The sequence below is a fragment of the Oryctolagus cuniculus genome, chromosome 16 (assembly GCF_051225735.1).
Source record: "Oryctolagus cuniculus isolate XC-2025 breed Fujian yellow rabbit chromosome 16, ASM5122573v1, whole genome shotgun sequence".
In the NCBI taxonomy this organism is placed as follows: domain Eukaryota; kingdom Metazoa; phylum Chordata; class Mammalia; order Lagomorpha; family Leporidae; genus Oryctolagus; species Oryctolagus cuniculus.
The window spans coordinates 26,910,786-26,927,722 of record NC_142882.1 but is presented as its reverse complement, the minus strand read 5'-3'; the positions used below and the strand labels follow the sequence as shown (position 1 = coordinate 26,927,722).

The following is a 16,937-nucleotide window of genomic DNA, read 5'->3' as shown; positions in this document are numbered from 1 at the left end:
CCCCTCTTCCAGTCCAGCTGTATGCTGTGGCCTGAGAAAGCAGTAGAAGATGGCCTAAGTGCTTGGGCCTCTGCACCCACATGGGAGACCAGGAAGAAGCACCTGGCTCCTGGCTTTGGATTAGTGCAGCTCTGGCCATTGCAGCCATTTGAGGAGTGAACCAACAGAAGGAAGACCTTTCTCTCTGTCTCTCTCACTGTCTGTAACTCTACCTGTCAAATAAATAAATAAAAATCTTAAAAAACAAGAAATTAAACATCAACAAACAAGAGAATTCAAATAGTAAAATGTCAATTTAATGAATGTGAAAAATTCTTCTGCCATTAATCAATTCACATGAAGAGACTCAGAAATGAGAAAACATACATGCATAGGAAAGTCATGAACCATACGTCATCTCTCAATGGTTACCTGACAACTCACAGAAAGAAAAAAGCCTATGACTGTATTGTAATGGGAAATACCTTTATTATTAGGTGAACTTCCACAAAACATAGCAAGATTACAGAGAGAAGTCCCTGAAATATAATTTGTCTGGAAGAATTCTTTGGTGGAATCACACCTTAGTAGGTATTGGGCAGTTTTCATGATGAATTGTGACAGAGAGTGGTTAACCGTTCTTCAGACATTTTTCTCTTATACAACCTGCAGTTTTGGTTTCTCATTGAGAGTGGGATCAAGTATATGAATTGAACTGTGCTCTCTTGTGTAAATTTTGTTAATAAATATTTCAAAGTTGAGTAACAGTAATTGCAACAGTTATTTGGAATACCATCTTCATCAATTACAAAGTTATTTGTTTATAGCTGCTTTGTTGGCCACCCAGGATTCTTTCCCCACATTATTGTAGTGCAAATCATAGGCATATGAAGTGACACATGTTCCAGCCATAATAGTGTACCCTGACCCTGGATAATAAGTGTTGTGTGCAGCACAAAGGAATGCGTTTGTGGTGACCTATATACCCATGAGAAATTTCAACTTATCTGTGTGCACATCTGGATTAGACTCCACTATCCAAGGTCTATTTGAATATGCAAGTAGATGTTGTCCCACACATCACCCTCATTCTTTAAAGGGACAACCTCAAACACTATAAGTTGCAATACTCATCTGAATTTTCCTGTATTACTGAGTGCATAATACCTTTTTCATTCATGATCCCCCTATTCTACATGTCTTCATTCTATTCCTAATTGCCTTGAGACAAGAACATGCAATGAAGTCTGTCCAGGTGGTACCCATTGCAACAGAGAAGCAGGAGCATAAATGTAGTACACTTTTCTTTAAAAAAAAGATTTATTTATTTATTTGAAAGAGTTACACAGAAAGATAGAGGAAGTGAGAGAGGGAGATCTTCCATCCAATGGTTCACTCTCCAATTGGTCACAACGGCCAGAACTGTGCTGATACAAAGCCAGGAGCTTCCTCCGGATCTCCCATGTAAGGTGCAGGGGCCCAAGGACTTGGGCCTTCTACTATTTCCCAGGCCATAGCAGAGAGCTTGATTGGAAGTGGAGCAGCCGGGTCTTGAGCCAGCACCCATATGGGATGCCGGTACTTCAGGTCAGGGCGACAACCTGCTGTGAGACAGCAGTGGCCCCTGTAGTGCACTTTTGTATTAATTTAACTTTACTATAATTTTTATAACCTTTTATTGTTGTATTATTCCCTGCTCCTACAGGTGGCTCTCATTTTTACAGAAAATGTGTGTTTTTATCCCTTCCAATTTACAATGTCATTTCTTGATTTATATAAACCTGATATACATTCAGTTAATTCCTCAGGATCCCCTCAGGAGGAACACTTTTCCTAGGTTGCATGGCTATCCCATGATAACAGGGCTACAAATGCTATGATGCATCTAGTTGCAGTAGCTCTTTTATTTCCTATCTAGAGAATAGCTGTGCAAGTCATCCATTCCACCTCCATTACTACCCATTAGAAACAGCTCTTCATCCCTGTTTAAGTCCCCATGGCTTCTTACAAGTGTTCATCAAATTAAGTCTTATATAAACAGATTTAATAGAAAATGAATGGTGTGTCTGCTGGTAGTTTCAGTGAGGTTGAATGATTTGCTGGACTGCTGTTTTGTCTGGGTTATCTTTCATATTACTTAGAACTAATTTTTCACAATATTGCTTGCCTGAGCACTTTTTCTAGGCTCCCAGCTAAACAGGTGTTTGAAGACTAGATTTGCTATTAATTCTCATAGTACAACTCATTAAGGACAGAGGTCTCAATGGGGAGCATAGATCCTTATGTGGTCCTTGGGACAGAGTAAATATTATACACACTTGATTTAATGCTCAGGCACTGGGCTCCATCAAGGAGAAGAGCTCAGCTGAACAGAATATAACTCCCTTCTGATTAAAAAGAGAGAGATTTACCATGCCAAACCTGGATGTGTCACCTTAGGCATACCCTTTTCCCTTGAGAACTGAACAGAGCTCTCTGGCCATACCTACTATAAGCCTCTAGAGATTCACTGAAAGCAGAAAGTCCATTTATCTACAGTGATAATACAATGATAAAAACCGTCACAGCAGAAAAAAAGATGAGTATCTCAAAAATGCTAAACAAGAAATGCAACAATATGAGAAACAAAAATAAGGAAGACATCATGAAACTCCCAAAAGAACATGACACGTCCATACTAGATCATGAAGGTGATGAGATAGAAGAAATGCAAGAAATAGAACTCAAAAATTTGATCATATGATTACATAGAAGTAATCAAAAGCAAATGCACAAACTACTGAAATCCATGAAGGTCATGAAAGAAAATCTCTCCCATGAAATTGAAATTATAAGGAGGAATCAAAATGAAAGGAAGAATTCAATAGAACAAATAAAAAATGCAGTGGAGAGCCTTAAAAATAGAATCAGTGAGGCAGAAGAGAGAATATCAGACTTAGTAGACAGAGCACAGGAAAGTATACAGTCAAACCAAACACAATTAGAGGAGATTAGAAAAAAAGACTATTGGGAATCTACAGGATACTATAAAAAAAAAAGGCAACATTCTGATTCTAGGAGTTCCTGCAGGCATGGGGACAGAGAAAGGATTAGAAGGCATTTTTAGTGAAACTTGTTGATGCCCACAAGATAAGCATAATGTTGCTTGCTCTAGCTTCTGTAACAAAGGCTTGGCTTTGTAATTAACTTCAACAAGATATGGCTTGGGCCTTTATAAGCTTACCCTAGGGCTCTATCAGGGCTGTTTGATTTGGAGAGCACATGCCCCTGTGCAGCTGCCGGCTTTCAGAAATAAAACACTCTGTAATTTGGCCCTGAGACTTCAGCACTTATTAATATTAATAAACTTACTTTATTATTTATTATTTAAACTTACTTTATTAATATTAATAAACTTACAGATCACCTCTCACAAGATTAGTTTTTGAGAAGCTAGCAGTTGTGGGACTGCTTAGAAAAAAATAGAGGACAATCAGGGGACAAAAAGTAGTGACTCTGGTCAGGGCATAGCTCATTTGAACTTGAAAATCAGTAAAATGTAGCCTGAGGATCTGCAGCACCTCCTGCATGGACCCAGAGGCCCCTCTGACTTTGACCACCTTGACCTCAGCATGACACTGGCACAGCTCCCCATACTCTGTTACAGGAAACTGGATTGCCAGCATCACTGAAGAGAACAAGGAGAGTCCCACAGTGACAGAGGTGGAGCCTGAGTCTCAATGAGGGGCAAGGACCCATGGCAATGTGGCCAGGTGTTCCCCATGTCTCACAGAAGACAGTGAGTATGCCTCTGGTGGACTTCTTGTTGCAGGCAGAGGACTGCTCACCTGCAATCCCCACTTGAGGACTGGTTACTATGTGAATCATGCTGGCTGTGAGGCCTTAGCTCCAGGCAAAACTTTGCTCCTCCATTGGCTGCCCAGAATTAATCCAGACATGGCCAAGCAGGCCCTACAGCACTGCTCAATGCATGGCGTGGCCTTTGTCAGTGAGGATAGTGTCAACAAAAAGAAGCTGCACCACTGCCCCTGAGCCAAGCACCCAAAAGCACTTGTCTGTCCCAGCATCTGAACACCAGCCTGTTTTCATAATCAATTTCATTGTGACAGTCAATAAAACTGGAGAAAAAGTGGGAAAAACTAATGTAATTCTATACACTTTTCAAAAGATGAAGAGGAGGAATACATCTGGACTAATTTATAATGCAAACATTATCCAACTTCAATGATTGAAGAAATCAAATTTCCGCATGAGCAATAATAAAAAATCAAACTAAATTTTGAAACAGGATATTCTTCAATAGGTGAATGTATGAGTAAACTGTGTTGTATCTGAGAGACCTGAGCCGGGATCAAGGCACAGCTCTTTTAGAATAGGCCTCCATCTTTTAACTCAGGCCTGACAGGGCCCTGAACCCTACAGCTCATAAAAGAAAAAAGAAATAAATGAACTCCCTTGCAATAAACCCACCTAGCAACAGCCAATCGGCAGATAGCAGGGAAATACCTGAAGTTTCAGGTGTCTTTTCAGGCTGTTAAGGTGATTGATAACATCCCGAGACACTGCAGTTTGGCAGGTACACCCTAGCGGCTTGGACCCCATACTTTAGCCAATAATTTTAAAAGGCATCGACCTCAAAAGCCATCCCACCACCTTTACTAGGTCCATTCGTGCCGCTGGATGCACTAACCAATTTTAAGAGATGTTCTTTGAATCTCCCGTGGAATGAGATGATTTGATGAATGGTGCTATAATGTATAGATTGTCTCTGAAAACCCTATAAAAACCCTGTTAACTGAAGAGTTGGGGCTTTCAACCAGACCCGTGGCATCAATGATATTTGAGAGCCCAGGCCCAGACCTGCAATAAAATTCTCACGTGTTTTACAGCCGTATAGGCTCCTTGGTGGTCTTTGGGGACAATTGAACTGGGCATAATATATCATACAAAAAAATTTAATTTCTAAAAGGAAATGAGCTCACAAATCATTTGGGCCATTAGCATTGAATGCCACATCCTGTTTCAACAGCCTGAACATGCAGATGAACATCTGTGAGATGGGATAACTTCAAAGTAAAGTTAAGTTTCAAGATAAAGTCTGGGAGTCAGCACTGTGCTGTAGTGGCCTAAGCCTCTGCCTGCAGTGCCATCATCCCATATGGGCTCCAGTTCAAGTCCCAGCTGCTACACTTCTGATCCAGCTCTCTGCTTTGGCCTGGGAAAGCAGTGGAAGATGCCCCAAGGTGTTAGGCCGGTGCACCCATGTGAGAGACTTGGAATGAAGCTCATGGCTTTGGATTGGTCCAGCTCCAGCCATTTGGGGAGTGACCAGCAGATGGAAGATCTTTTTTTCTGTCTCTCTCTTTGTCTATAAATCTGTCCAATAAATAAATAAAATCTTTGAAAAGAAAAGATAAAGTCGGCCTGATTTTGTATCACTGTTTTCTGTTGTTGCTGAGGCCTGAGGCAGCTTTCCTAGTTTATTTCTGCCTGCATAGGGGGGTTCATTCCCTATACTTTTTCAGTGGATAGGGGTGTTTGACAAATTTAACATGGTCTCCTGACTTAAAAAATCTCAGGAAATTGAAAATACAATAATACTCCATCAATATGAAAAAGAGTATATACAATAAAACTCCAAAACATATTTAATGACAAAAAATAAAATACTTTACTGTTAATATCAGGAACAAGATAGTAATTTGTTTTCACTACTTTTATTCAACTTTGTAGTGAAGATTCTAGCAATAAAAATAAATAAAAGTAGTGAAATTGAAAGGAAGAAGGAAAGATGTCTATTCACAAATATGATCACAACATAGGGGTGAGAATTCTCCACCCTCAAACTCTCACTTGTAGGCAGCTTCAGGTTTTAGTGATAAAGTTTTATTGGAACACAGCTATGCTCATGGATTTATTTATCTATGACTACTGTCACACTAAAATGACAAAAAGTTGTCACAGAAAATGTATTGGTACAAATAAAAAATATTTACTATCATTAGTAAGAGAGTAGTTTGAGAAAGAAAACAACTGACAAGAATAGGTCTAGACAAAAATTGTGATGGCATAAACCAAAAACATAATGCAGCAATAAGTGAGTTTAGTAAAATGAGAAGAAACAAAATCAATACAGAAGAATAAAATGCATTTAATGTAACACCAATGAAAATCAAAATTTTAGAATCACCACTAGTTCACTTAAAATATGAAATGCACATCTGATGAAATACTGACAGGCCTACAAAAACAACTTAATATCAAATGAAATTAAATATTCCTCTCTAAGTGGAAACATTTTATTCAAGAATCTCAGGATTCATCAATGTTAAAACATTATTTATCCTAACATTATTTTACAGACTCAACACAATTTCAATCTCTTTTCCAGCAAGCTACCTGGTTATTTTTAAAGTAACAAGCTGATATAAGCTCATATGAAAATGCAAAGAATCTATGATAGCCAAAATAACTCTGTAAAAATTATAAAATCAAAGGGATGATTTTAAGAGTTATAAATGTATACTAACTAAAGTGTGCTGTTGACACACAGAAAGCCAAACAGATTAATGGAACACAAGAGGTTGCATAGAAGATCCGAACACAAACAGTGAACAGGTTTTCTACAGAGTCTCAATTGCAATGCAGTGGAGAAAGTATAGCCTTTTCAACACATAGTGTTAGCACAATAAGATATTTCCAATAAAATAGCTTCTACTTACAAAATTGAAAAAAAAATGTGCCACAGATATAACTATAGTACTGAAAACTGCAATACTTCCAGAAAAAAATCATAGAAGAAATTTTTTTTTACTTTAAGTTAGGGAAAGATTTCCTAGATATGAGAAAAACTTAAGAGGACATCCATTCACTGGTTCACTCCCCAGATGGCCACAATGGCCAGAGCTGGGGTGATCTGAAGTCAGAAGCCAATAGCTTCTTCTGGATTTCCCAAGCAGTTGGGCCATCTTCTACTGCTTTCCCAGGCCATAACAGTGAGCTGGATCAGATGTGGAGCAGCCAGGACTCAAATTGGTACCCAGATGTGATGCCGGCACTGCAGGCAACAGTTTTATGCACTATGCCACAGCACTGGCCCCAAAAACTTCTTTTCAAAACACTGTTTAAAGAATGAAAGTCAAAGCAAAAAAAAAAAAAAAATCCTTGAAAAATATACCATGGGACCGGCTCTGTGGCATAGTGGGTAAAGCTTCTGCCTAGAGTGCCAGTATCTCATATGTGCTCCAGTTTGAGTCCCAGCTGCTCCACTTCTGATCCAGCTCTCTGCTATGGCCTGGGAAAACAGTAGTAGATGGCCTGAGTCCTTGGGCCCCTAAGTCCTCATGGGAGACTTGGAGGAAGTGCCTGCCTCCTGGCTTTGGATCGGCACAGTTCCGGGCATTATAGCCAACTGGGAATGAACCAACAGATGGATGACCTATCTCTCCCTGCCTCTCCTTCTCGCTCTGTGTAACTTTGACTTTCAAGTAAATAAATAAATCTTTTAAAAAAAAAGGAAAAGGAAAAATATACCTGATAAATTAATGGTATCCATAATATATGAAGAAATTTTATAGTGCAACACATAAGATGCCAACAAAACAACCCTTAATTCTAAAATAGTAAGCATGTTAGATATAGTTCACCACAGAAGATGTGAGAGGGTGCTGTTGTTTAATAATGGGTTGAACCACCCCCTACAATACTAGCATTCTATAAGAGTGCTGATTTGAATTCTGTCTGCTATACTTCCAAACCAGTCATGTTGTTAATGCTCCTGGGAAAGCAGCAGTAGATTCTATATATATTCTGACCCCTGGCACATATGTGGGAGACCTATATTCAGTGATCCTCACCAGGTAATCAGTGAGCCCTGAGTATGTGTAACTTCCCACAGTGACCGCCCAAAGTACCAGCCATACCCTGAGCCCTCCCATGCAGCCTCAGTGTTTTCACAGTCCCAGCACACAAGCTTCTCACAGTCATGAGCACCAAGTCCTCTATTAGTCCTCCCCACCAAATTCAGGTTTCTCTGCTCTGCTGGTTGCTGGGTGTGCAGATACGAACTGGCGCATCTGTTACATATGTCCAAAATGGTGCCTGCCCTCCATCAGCTTGTTACAGGATGCCAGTTTCAGGGTGGTCATGGAGAGAGAAACAAGCCTAGTTTGGCATGTACACTGTCCCACCTAGGGCTCCTAGCTGGATTCCCACCAGGATCTTTCTGCAACTTTATTACCAGTGGCTTGGGCTGCTCCAGTCTGGTCTCACCTCCTGAGCTACTGTTGAGGTTCTTGGCTGCTGGGTTTCTGAGTTGTACATGTCCACACCCTGCATATGGTCCACAGTGTCCCTCTAATTTGTGTGGAGTTTCCTCTGCCATTTTTCCCTAACTCTTCCTTGAGACTGTACTCTCCATTTTTTCATACTATCTTGTCCTAGATTACAACAGTAAGCTCCCTCTCTACTCCTCTATTTTAATCCAATCCCTGATTTATTTTTCTCAAGAAATTCATCAATAGGCTTTTTTATACTCATCTGTTCAATTGTTTATTATTGTGTTCAACAAATACTTATTGAAGAACCAAGGCATGTCCATAATAGCCACAGTGGAAAGAAGCATGGCTTTTAAATTTTAAAATTTTATAATAAAAATAATTATCTGTAATAGATTACAAATAGTTTGTTTTCTAGAGTATGTATACCAAGTCCTCTTATTTTCCCTAGAGTTTAAACCACTATTATATAGCATGTTGAAAAATCATAGCCATTTGGCCAGCACCATGGCTCACTAGGCTAATCCTCCGCCTTGCAGCACCACCACACCGGGTTCTAGCCCCCATCAGGGCTCCGGAGTCTGTCTGGGTTGCCTCTCTTGCAGGCCACCTCTCTGCTGTAGCCAGGGAGTACAGTGGAGGATGGCCTGAGTGCTTGGGCCCTGCACCCCATGGGAGACCAGGATAAGTACCTGGCTCCTGCCATTGGATCAGCGTGGTGTGCCGGCTGCAGCGCGCTGGCCGTGGTGGCCATTGGAGGGTGAACCAACAGCAAAAGGAAGACCTTTCTCTCTCTGTCTCTCTCTCTCACTGTCCACCTGCCTGTCAAAATAAAAAAAAGAAAAATCATAGCCATTTATGATGATAGTGTCAATGACACTGTCATATATATAATGCTAAGGAATGGCTAAATTTCATCTTTCAAATTGCTTTTATTGGATGCATGATTGTGAGAACATTATTAGAAAGGCTTCACCCTAAGCTCATTTTCCCAACCTCACCTCCCTCCCTACAAACTACCCTCTCTAACTTGGATTCTGTATCATCTTCACTCTCTTTTTTTTTTTTGACCGTCAGAGTGGACAGTGAGAGAGAGAGAGACAGAGAGAAAGGTCTTCCTTTGCTGTTGGTTCACCCTTCAATGGCTGCCGTGGCTGGAGTGCAGTGTCCTGCGCACCGCACTGATCTGATGGCAGGAGCCAGGTACTTATCCTGGTCTACCATGAGGTGCAGGGCCCAAGGACTTGGGCCATTCTCCACTGCACTCCCGGGCCACAGCAGAGAGCTGGCCTGGAAGAGGGGCAACCAGGACAGAATCTGGCACCCCGACCGCGACTAGAACCCGGTGTGGTGGCGCCACAAGACGGAGGATTTGCCTAGTGAACTGCAGCACCAGCGCATCTTCACTCTCTAAAAGAGAATGCACCTGCCAACTAATGTGAAGAGCAAATCACTTCATCTCCTGTTTAGATGTTGCTTTGTGGATACTTGTGTGCTTCTACCTCCAAAAGCAGCCACTCTGTCATTCAACGGTCACTGTTACCTCCTTCAACAAACAGGCACTAAAAAAAGACAAGAGAAATCTCATACTTCATGGAGTTTGTGTCTTCACAGAGCATGTAGATTACAATTCTCATTGCTAAGGTCACCAAGGACAGAATGGAGTTCCCTGTTAAAAAAAATCCTCCTCTAACATATATGTGTTAGCCCATTAATATTTATTAGATTATTATATAAGATAGTTACTATGTTAGGACAAAGAGATAACAGCATCATGTAATGCACAAGAAAAAAAACCTAGGGTGCAGCTATTTTTTCCTTTTTTCATGGAGGTATCTGGCAGTTTGAGAAAAGAAAGAGATTGGGCAAGAGTGCAGGCTCTGGAGCAGCAAAAGCCAATTTTAGCTGAAGGAGTGATGATCCACACTAAAAAGTTCTTGCTTTCCAAAATTCAGAAACAAGCTTCCCAAGTAACTAACAAGTAATGAGATGCCCCAGGAAGAAAAGGCAGCTAAAGGATTCAGCTAGGTTGACTCCAATGAGACAAGAAGAGAAATCCATTTTTCAACATGATTCTTGAAGGATACTCTGTACCTCATGAAGCATCTGTCCAGGGTCTGGTGTCCTCTTGGTAATGTCAGCCATCAAACAGACATCATAATTCCCAGCTAGCTGCACTGTACCCATCATCATTCATTGGCTGGCCCCTACCCTGGTCAGCAGCACTGAAGCCTATACCCTATCCCAAGCCCTACTTCAACATCCCCAGCTTCTGCAGGACCAGAGACTGGTAAACCAAACTCAAGTGAAGACAAGGCACAATAAAAAGAAATATGGGGAAATGTGTGATTCAGGTTTGAGTAGTAGAGGCAACATGTGCTTAACTAACCAGTCTTGGTTCCAACCCAGATCCTGCAACATGTTAGTCTGTGACAAGACTGAGCCAATTATCTTGCTCCTCAGCATCTGTCTCCTCATCTGCAAAGACAAAATGCCTACTTTGCAGAGCTGATATGAAACTTAAATATATATGAAGTGGCCTTCAAAAAACAGTAATTAAAATTCTTATTTCTTTATTAAAGGACAATCCCAAATGGAAGTGAGGCAAGAATCAGATTTTACTAGACATAAATCCTACAGTATAACTCTAAGAATATAAAAAATCAAACCTGAATAACATACAGCAGCTACTTTGATACAGCAAAATATACATGCACATGGAACAGTTCTACAAATTCCCAGCTTGTGAAATCAGAATTATCTAAACAAAACAATGTTAATAACCAAAGTGTCTGATAACTTCTGCTCATTTCTTCACCACAAATAAAAACCTTCCAGGATGAAGTCAATGTCCTAATTTGCTTTCTCTAAGTTTGGGGATGGTTAGGATCACTTCATTGACACTCTGGGGTTTCCAAGGCAACTGTTAGGGTAATTCTCAAAAGGAAAAGAACACCAATTCTGTGGCAACTGTTCTAGAGACACTCATACAGTAATAGACATTATTACTAGAAATGCAGTGCTCTCAACAGCAGCTATCTCCTTTGGATAATTTACTACATTCAACGCTCTAAGTAGGTAAACTTACACTTCTGCATAAAGAGTAATAATTATTACTACAAGAAACAATCAGAACTCTAAATGGAAAATAAAATTAATTTCATGAAAATAAATTATGAAACCTAAAGCCCAAATTTGTGGCATAACCCAGTATTGTCTTTCCAATAAAAAATGTTAATTCTCAAGTGTCTACACCTAAGAGATTCCCACAGCTGCCTCATGTCATCCTTTTCTAGGAGTCCTAGGGAGGGAAAGAAATGGATAAATTATATTCAGCATCCTGAGTGTTTCTGTTTATTATCACATAAATTTATGAGAGGTCAACTTTCAGTTCAGCATTTCAATGTTCAGTTATGCTAGAATATTTTATTTGTGGAGCAGGTATGTAACCTAGCAGTTAAAATGCTTGCATACCATGTAGGAGTCCCTGGGTTTCATTTCTGGCTCTAGAACCTGACTCAAGCTTCCTGATAATCCAGATCCTGGGAGACAGATAACTGCTCTTGCTGCCGACCTAGGAGACCTTGACTGAGTGCCATTTCTGCTGACTCAACCCCAAGTGGACATGAAGAATTTAGCTCTTTAATTACATCCCTATATCTTTGTCTCTATGCCTCCCAAATTTAAAAAATGAAACTAATTCTATTTCTGAGCCATTTAATAATGAACCACATCTAACCATGAACTATAAAGCAACTGAAGTTCTAAACAGAATTTTTTTAAATTTTTTATTTACATAAGGTAAACAAATTCCATGCATTTCATATGTACTGATTTAGGAGCATAGTAATACTTCCCACCAACCCTCTCTCCCGCCCTTGCTCCCATCTTCCCTCTTCCTTCTTTTCTTGATTTTTCTTTTAATTTTTACAATGGCATACTTTTAAAACACCACCAAGTAAAGAATTCAATAGATATTAAGTAAGAAAACCACTGTTCTTCAAGAGTATAGACGAGGGCAGTAAACAATATTGACATTTTAAAGTCTCAATTTTGCTCACATACATTATATTTTGTCACAGTAAATTTATAAAATATGTTTCAAGATTTGTACTACCTACACATACAAACAAAAGTATATAGAATAAACACAGCCTTCTCTACCAGATCACTTAAAGCACTGTAAAAACATATTGTAGTTGATTTATTTTTAAAAGAAAACTTCTTAGAATTCCACATTCCTCAATTATCACCAGTTTTTCTATTGCCTTTCTTAGTAAAAATTCTTTAAATTCTCTGAACTTATCCATACCAGTCAAAATTCCATAGCAACCATGTATTGAAATGGTTCCTTAACAAACTTAATTATTATCTACTTGTAAACCATTAGAGGTCATTGATATAATGAAATATTTTCTTGCTATGCCCCAGGGAAGATACAATCCTGTTTTATTTCCAGCAAATGTTATCACTGCTAACATTTTTGCAAAAGAAAATGAAGAATTCATAGTTTATCTTTTTTATCCTGATCACATAAACAGTTTTCATCATTCACTTGTAGCAGACTCCTGCATTAAAATCAATTAACTGAGTATTTTATTAAAAATAAAGAAAAGCAATTAGCCTACTAATATAGACTGCAGCTGTTGGTGAATTAAAGGTAGATATTTCTAGCCTCTGGACCCATTTTTGAAGTAAAGTTGATAGGATTTCTTTACAGACAAGAGAGGAGTTGTGAAAGAGAGATTAATCAAGAATTGCACTGTGGATCTCAGCAGAGCAACTGCAGAAGCTGCCATTAACTCAAGTAGAGAAGACTACCTAAGGGACAGGTATGAGAAAGAAATTGGCAAGAAAAAGAAATTAAAGGGATACAAAATGGGAAGGAAGAAGTCAAACGATCCCTCTTTGCAGATGATATGGTTCTTTATTAAGGGGATCCAAAGAACTCTACTAAGAGACTATTGGAACTCATAGAAGATTTTGGCAAAGTGGCAGGATATAAAATCAATGCACAATAATCAACAGCCTTTGTATACACAAGCAATGCCATGGCTGGGAAAGAACTGCTAAGATCAATCCCATTCACAATAGCTACAAAAACAATCAAATACCTTGGAATAAACTTAACCAAGGTCGTTAAAGATCTCTACGATGAGAATTAGAAAACATTAAAGAAAGGAATAGAAGAGGATACCAAAAAAATGGAAAAATCTTCCATGCTCATGGATTGGAAGAATCAATATCATCAAAATGACCATTCTTCCAAAAGCAATTTATAGATTCAAGGCAATACCAATCAATATACCAAAGACATTCTTCCCAGATCTGGAAATTGATGCTGAAATGCGTATGGAGACACAGGAGACCTCAGATAGCTAAAGCAATCTTGTACAACAAAAACAAAGCTGGAGGCATCACAATACCAGATTTCAGGACATACTACAGGGCAGTTGTCATCGCAACAACATGGGACTGGTACAGAAACAGATGAATAGACCAATAAAACAAAATAGAAACACCAGAAATCAATCCAAACATCTACAACCAACTTATATTTGATCAAGGATCTAAAACCAATTCCTGGAGCAAAGACAGTCTATTCAATAAATGGTGCTGGGAAAACTGGATTTCCACATGCAGAAGCATGAAGCAAGACCCCTACCTTACACCTTACACAAAAATGCACTCAACATGGATTAAAGACTTAAATCTACACCCGACACCATCAAATTATTAGAGAGCATTGGAGAAACCCTTCAAGATATTGGCACCGGCAAAAACTTCTTGGAAAAGACCCGGGAGGCACAGGCAGTCAAAGCCAAAATCAACTATTGGGATTGCATCAAATGGAGAAGTTTCTGTACTTCAAAAGAAACAGTCAGGAGAGTGAAGAGACAACCGACAGAATGGTAAAAAATATTTGCAAACTATGCAACAGATAAATGGTTAATAACCAGAATCTACAAAGAGATCAAGGAACTCCACAACAAGAAAACAAATAACCAACTCAGGAGATGGGCCAAGAATCTCAACAGACATTTTTCAAAAGAGGAAATTCAAAGGGCCAACAGACACATGAAAAAATGTTCAAGATCACTAGTAATCAGGGAAATGCAAATCAAAACCACAATGAGGTTTCACCGCACCCCGGTGAATGGCTCACATTCAGAAATCTACCAACAACAGATGCTGGCGAGGATGTGGGGAAAAGGGACACTAACCCACTGTTGGTGGGAATGCAAACTGGTCAAGCCACTATGGAATTTAGTCTGGAGATTCCTCAGAAACCTGAAGATAACCCTACCATACAATCCAGCCATCCCAGTCCTTGGAATTTACCAAAGGAAATTAAATTGGCAAAGAAAAAAGCAGCCTGAACCTTTATGTTTATTGCAACTCAATTCACAACAGCTAAGTCCTGAAACCAACCTAAATGCCCATCAACTGTAGACTGGATAAAGAAATTATGGGACATGTACTCTATAGAATACTATACAGCAGTCAAAAACAATGAAACCTGGTCATTTGCAACAAGATGGAGTAATCTGGAAAACATTATGCTGAGTGAAGTAAGCCAGTCCCAAAGGGGGAAATATCATATGTTCTCCCTGATCAGTGACAACTAACCGAGCACCAAAAAGGAAACCTGTTGAAGTGAAATGGACACTTTGAGAAACAGTGACTTGATCAGTCCTTTTCGTGACTGTTGATGTACAATTTAATATTTTATCCCTTTTAGTATTTTTTTTTGTTCTAGTTAATACTGTTGGTTGAACTCTGTAATCAACACACATTTATTCTGTCCATCTTTTTTCTAAAGATTGGTTTACTTATTTAATTGAAAGGCAGAGTTACAAAGAGGGAGGGGGAAGAAGAGAGATCTTAAATTGAAAAAAAAACATAGAGCCACAATGAAATAGATCCACTATGGCTTTTTTTATGAAATGCATTTTTCATTCTCATAAACTCCATAGTTTTCAAGATTTTTGCAACTGTTAACCTGTTTATATTTTCATAGTATTAAAATCATTGGTGTTCAATTATTTTCTTTGCTTGAGTTCAGATCCAAATATTTGAAGAAAGAAACTATTATACAAATTAGGTACAGTTTTTATGGTTGAGAGATTTCAGTATGTTGTGCATATTCAAACTTCTACGGCTTCATGCCTCCTGCTTTTGAAGCAGTGTATGCTGAGCACTTGAGAGACTTATGCATTTGCATGTATATTTTTAATATAAATATGTAATTTCCTTTTCGCTCTATATTGCTAAGTCATAATTCACATATGTGGTTATCCTATTAATAATGGGCTTTGTAAGCTTTGAACCATTTGAAAAGAATAAATATGTACTGCTGCATATTAGTAATGCTTACTTTTCTTGTATTTACTTCTCTTTTGTAAAGATCATTTTACATTCTTATGTAATATTTGATGCATACAAAATAATATAATTGTTATGCTGAGATAAAAAACACAACAAACTAGCACTCCAAACCACTTAAGATTAGCACTGTATTTGTTTTTGGCAAGTGCTTGTTCTTTTATTATATATATAATAAAAAACATAAATATTATATAATGCATTAATATAATAATATAATGAATATTATATAATATGTAATATATAAATATAAAATATTTTATATATATATATATATAAAACCTTGTACATTTGGGAAAAAATTCCTTAAATGACATCTGATTTCCTGTTTATTGTACTTTACTGAGCTGGCATGGAAAGGGATCTCAGCATTTCTTCAATCTTTCCATTACAGGCCCTTGCCAAGAGCATTGTGGTGGTAAAATGAAAGCAGCATTCCCACCTAAAAACATAAAACATAGCAAAAAAGGAATCTTCTCTGTAATGGAAGCATGTCTGGGAGACATCTGCTGGAAAGGAATGAAAAGTAAAGTGAGCTCCATCTCTTACTGAATTGGCAGATTTTGCTATTGAGTTACTCAGTTTTCATGAACTTACAGTGTCAGCAGCAAATGATAACATCAGTCACAACACCCATTTTATATTATATGAATTTATGGTTGAAAGAAATTTCTACAAATATTTTTGTCAAAATATTGTGGTTGCTACCAAAAGTAAGCATTTAAAAATGAAACCATCTAAACCTTGAATTATGTATTTAAAATAAATACTCAGGTGAATTTTTACAAACAGCACTTCAGTTATTCCGGATAAATATAATAAATTTCTGTAATTCCATAGCATCTGGTTTCAGAGTCAACACAAAGTCAGAAAATTAAACTGCCATGTACACAATAGTGAATCCATTAAAGAAACCAGCACTGCTTGCTATGAGGCAAGTGGTGGGAATAGGCCAGGAGTGGGGGGCAGGGAGGCATCAGCATCCTGTCCTGTAGCACAGACTTTGGCACCTGGGGAAATCTGGCAGAGCCTGGCAAGATGAGACACCCCAGCCTCCAGGACCTGCTAGGAAGCTGAGATACCTCAGCCAGCCCCCAGAGTCCTCAGGTCTAACTTCAGAACTGGACCCCATTGCTGATCTTGGTGCCTTCAGTTCCCACATCTAAGGCAGCCCACAAGGTGGCCGATGACCCAGGTGACTTCCTGTGTACCCATGCCAACCTACTTCCCAAAGCCAATGCACCACAAGAAGATAAAAAGACAAAGTTATTTTAAAATGGACAGTTTTTTTTTTTA

The 16,937-nt window shown here is 38.7% G+C and overlaps 1 protein-coding gene across 1 annotated transcript in view; it reads left to right on the top strand.

Annotated features, from left to right (window-relative positions):
- Nucleotides 1-16,104, top strand: part of LOC149121631 (uncharacterized) — a 43,586-nt gene extending 27,482 nt beyond the window's left edge. The window contains exon 4 of the transcript XR_016222265.1: nucleotides 16,036-16,104. The gene's annotated coding sequence lies outside the window, so the exon portion shown is untranslated. The remainder of the gene's footprint in view (nucleotides 1-16,035) is intronic.
- Nucleotides 16,105-16,937: the final 833 nt, after the last annotated feature.